This window comes from Schistocerca gregaria, chromosome 2 (genome assembly GCF_023897955.1).
Source record: "Schistocerca gregaria isolate iqSchGreg1 chromosome 2, iqSchGreg1.2, whole genome shotgun sequence".
In the NCBI taxonomy this organism is placed as follows: Eukaryota; Metazoa; Arthropoda; class Insecta; order Orthoptera; family Acrididae; genus Schistocerca; species Schistocerca gregaria.
The window spans coordinates 884695175-884700373 of NC_064921.1; positions in this window are offsets into that span (position 1 = coordinate 884695175).

Sequence of the window (5199 nt, forward strand, 5' to 3'; positions counted from 1 at the left end):
TGAAATTTATCCCAAATTTACCTCCCACTCTATAAAAAGTCTACTTATTATCAAAACTATGTACCCACAAATAGATATCCATCTTGAACTCGTATGCTAACCTTTGATTAAACAGAACCTAATTTGAGTTGAATTGTAACTAGTCTGAATACAACTTGTCTTTATATTAAATGCACAACCGAAGTAAAACAATTATCTGGCCCAAATGAAAATTTCCACTTCCCACGCGTCTTGACAACGTTGTTGCAGATTTCTCGAAAGTACAACAGCAAACAGCAAGCAGGCAGCGGCTAAGCTAGATTTCTGTTCTTAAATAAAATTTCCAAACAGTGTTCAAACTGTTTCATACCATATGGTGCAACGTGTTAATGCGGTAATGATAAACCTTCTTCAGATAGTGGAATGGAGAGAGTAACTATTGCTATGAAATGATATTCCAAGAGCCGGCCGCTGTGGCCGAGCGGTTCTAGGCCCGTCAGTCAGGAACCGCGCGGCCGCTACGGTCGCAGATTCGAATCCTGCCTCGGGCATGGATGTCTGTGATGTCCTTAGGTTAGTTAGGTTTAAGTAGTTCTAAGTTCTAGGGGACTGATGACCTCAGGTGTGCTCAGAGTCAATTGAACCATTTTGATATTCCAAGACAATGATGTTAAATGAAGTATACGTTCAAGAAAACAGAGTAAAACTTCGCGTGATCTTCATACGTAACATTGGCCTGAACAATACCATGGTTAACAGAGTGAGCAATGAATTAAAAGATTGTAACGTTAACAGAGAATTTCTATAAAAATGAAACAACTTAATCAGTTGATATTGTAATACATAACCCGGGAAGTGGAGTGGTCTTTGTCAGCTCTGAGCAAGTGACGAAAATCAACTATCTCACAATAATCATTCTGACAAACTAGCTGCGCAGGGCTGTAGTGTCTCAAACTTCTTCTTTTTTTTAAAAAAAGAAAAAAAAATCCTTATTGAAATTTTATATTGTTTTCGTATTTCAGTGTACATATCATTTTCGACCCTGGTATCATTTATAATAAGTCTTTCTTCATCTAACAGATACAGTCACAAGTCAACACAGCACTCCTGAAGACGTCAACGCCTGACTAAGAATGTACCAGACCGCGCAGAGGCGAAGACTGTGCCACAACAAGGCCCAAGATCGTTTAACAGTAATATAACTTTCACTCTCTCTGAAGTGCAAATCGATAACTTACAAAAATCAAAATGACATGCCCACCTTACATATCCTCCACCTTCCCCAAGTAGAATTTTGTACAAAGGTCAGGTCATGTCATGTCAGGACAAAACTCTAAACATTATGGATTGGAACATACAAAATATGTTACAAATACAAGGAGAAAAATAGCTTTACGTGAATATGAGTTAAAGAACTATAAGTAAAAAATATTTACAGAATTCAAGATCATGTGAATGAAGTAATCAATAGAATTCACTACAGGTAGGTTATCTTGTTTCATGATGTCTATGAGAACGTTCTGCGCAGAGCTGTTTAGAAAGTTTATATGTCACATTTTGTGTTGTACTTAAGTAATACTGGTGATACACACTGTTTTTGTAGCACATAGGAAGAAGGTAGACTGTATATATCACACAAGGCCCATATTTCTGAAGCACAGTCATTACGGCAGTAGTAATTTGCGCGATGAAAGTAGGTAGAAGAGAGTTCTTGTCACAAACGACCAAACTTTCTCTAGCTCGTTGCAATTATGTCGCTCTTGTGGGAAGTAATGTGGAAGCAGAGTGTGACTAAGCACAGTTCTCAACTGACCACCCCACACATGCACAAACAGTAAAATACGTAAAAAACAGTAGTGTCTGTCTGAAGCAAACTGTAGGTCCATTGATAACTCCAAAGCCATCTTGTAGTATCGAAAAGCTCATTATAAAAGTCAGTTGCAGCATGTATCGGTGAAGTATTCCAATATTTGGCAGAGACTATTTCGGTATATAATCAGCAGACGTACTTCTGCCCTGGTAAATCTCAGTCATTTGTGGTGAATGGTCAGTGAATTACAAATTTTTACATTTGCATTATACAATTACCTATATTAAGACAGGAGTAATAAGATTTTACATAGTTGTACATGTGGATTGCACGTGTAGTGTAGTGGTAACAACATATTTCTAGGTCTATAAAAAAAAGCAAGAAGAAAATGGCTTCATGGCTTTACAATAACGAAGTACAGAAACATCAGACAAGTCAATCATGTGAAACAGTGTACAGTAAGAAACAGTTATGACCTACAGAAAATTCTAAATTTATTCAAATAAATATGTACACATGTTCATTAGCGAAATACACGAAAGTATAGAGAGTAAGATAGAAAGAGACACACAAGGACAGTAATCACACACAATAAATAAACACATAAGGATAGCGACCACATACACAGATACAGAGAACACAAATATATAATTAGGAAAAACATGGGTTAGGGAATATTCAAGGTTTGCATCAAAGAATACCTTAGGCAGTCAGTTAAACGTCAGTCTATTATTATACCTAATATGGTCAGTGACTGGCATACTATCTAGTTACCTTTCATCCTTTAGCTCGTACATCTCTTAATCATTTTACCCATAGTTTCATCAAACTTCCAACAAATACGACTGTTTACTTTGTCTGTTTGCTTGTTTTCTGTCATGTATTTGATACATTTTTATAAATTCAGATTGTTTAGCTCCATTGCCCTCCATAACCATCTGTCATCTTTGCCCTATCTGATATTTACCCTACCCAATCACTTCTTAAATTCATCTTTGCAACAAATTCTTTGTTAAAGCCGGTATTACACTATCACATTTCTTTGTCAAAGATTTGTTCAAAGATATGATCAAATATTCGTAAAATATATTTGACAGATCTTTGACGTGGCGCTAAAAAGGGTTATTACACCGTCATCATATTTTTCGTCGAAGTTCAAGATGGCTGACAACAACAACTTTTTATTAACCGCAGCAGTTACATGTACTACAATTTGAACTGTATGCACGTGTGGAAGAGAAGCGGGGGGAAAAAAAGGAAACGTACCTGGGTAAAGCCGTGGGTTATACGACGAGACGATAAAAGCATTCAACAAAACTAGTTACGTGAGCTTGTAGTGGAGGACGTCAGGTCGTACATAAATTACTTAAGAATGGATGAGCATCCATTTGAATAAGTGCTCAGTGAAGTGTATCCTCATATCACAAAGCACAATACTCACTTAAGACCTGCTATATCTGCAGAAGACAGGCTCATTGTAACGCTCCAATTCCTTGCTACAGGAGAGAGTTACTCTAGCTTACACTACAGCACTCGAATACTATAGTGCACATTAAGAAAATAATACCTGAAATGTGTGCAGCAATTTATAAAGCATAAAGGACCAAAGTCTGAAGGTAAATGAATGTTCAATACACTTTATCTGCTGAAGAACTATTTTTATTTTATAGACAAATCAATTACATTTTGTGTATCTCACGGCTAATGACCACCGCGAAGTTTTTATAGCTCTCCAATTTTCTTAATCTGTTTTTGTAATCAAGGTGCCTCACGTTGTAAAGCGCCTCATCAGCTTCATACATCTCTCTTAATTTTGGAGTTGACGGTACACACCAATTGTATTTACCGGCCATGTTTATAAACACACTACAGATTGCAGAACGGTGCAGCGATTCTAGCGCTCTACGTGGTAACATGTCACATTGCAGTGAACAAAAGACAAGCTACTTTTATGATCAAATCTGCAGCGAGGCCCTAGATTTGATCAAATTTATCTGACAACAGATGAGATTTGAGAAAGTACCCTATTACACTTTCAAACTTCTTTGACATAAATATTTGATATATCAGCTTTGACAGAGAAATCTGATAGTGTAATGCCGGTCTAATGTACAGGGTGATCAAAAAGTCAGTATAAATTTGAAAACTTAATAAACCACGGAATAATGTAGATAGAGAGGTAAAAATTGACACAAATGCTTGGAATGTCATGGGGTTTTATTAGAACCACAAAAAAACAAAGTATTGCTAGACGCGTGAAAGATCTCTTGCGCGCGTCGTTTGGTGATGATCGTGTGCTCAGCCGACACTTTTGTCACGCTTCTCCTCCCAGGTCCCCAGACCTCAGTCCGTGCGATTATTGGCTTTGGGGTTACCTGAAGTCGCAAGTGTATCGTGATCGGCCGACATCTCTAGGGATGCTGAAAGACAACATCCGACGCCAATGCCTCACCATAACTCCGGACATGCCTTACAGTGCTGTTCACAACATTATTCCTCGACTACAACTATTGTTGAGGAATGATGGTGGACATATTGAGCATTTCCTGTAAAGAACATCTTTGCTTTGTCTTAGTTTGTTATGCTAATTATTGCTATCCTGATCAGATGAAGCGCCATCTGTGGGACATTTTTTGAACTTTTGTATTTTTTTGGTTCTAATAAAAGCCCATGTCATTCCAAGCATGTGTGTCAATTTGTACTGCTCTATCTATATTATTCCATGATTTACTCAGTTTTCAAATGTATTCTGACTTTTTAATCACCCGGTATAGTTATTCATGTATCTCTTTGTTTATATCCGGAATATACTATTCATGAAGAAATTTGTTAAATATTTACTGTGTTTTACAAAGCACGGAGACATTAGGCTACTGGCCTGCCTTTTGTTGCTATTCCTTTGATATATGTTTATTTAATTTGTTTATGTGTTTAATAATGTGTGTTGCAGCGTGTTTATGGTGCAGCCGTTGGAATACTTATTTAATTTCAAGTTATTTAAATGGAAATCCAATATTTCGTATATGTTTCATTGTATCTGTGACTGTGCGTTGGCTGGAAGATAAGACGGGAGCGCTCTAGCCAATCACAGCGATCGTTGCAAAAAGGACACGTGGAGAGACTGTATGGGACTGGGGAGGAGCATTGTTTCCGGAGGGGACACCGGGCAGTTCTGGACGGTACGGCACGGGGCATGGGAGGTGCCGGGACGATACGGGCGACAGACGCAGAGTCGTGGGAAATGAGCCGCGGTAGGGAAACAAATGGGGACACTAAATTTTTTTTCTTAACAGGGTGGCTGTATTGGAGTCAACTATAGACAATGAAATTTAATTAACAACTCTCCACAAATATGGCTTCACAGGTAAGATCAGATTTATGATAGTTAATTTTTTTTTTATAAAAAAGAC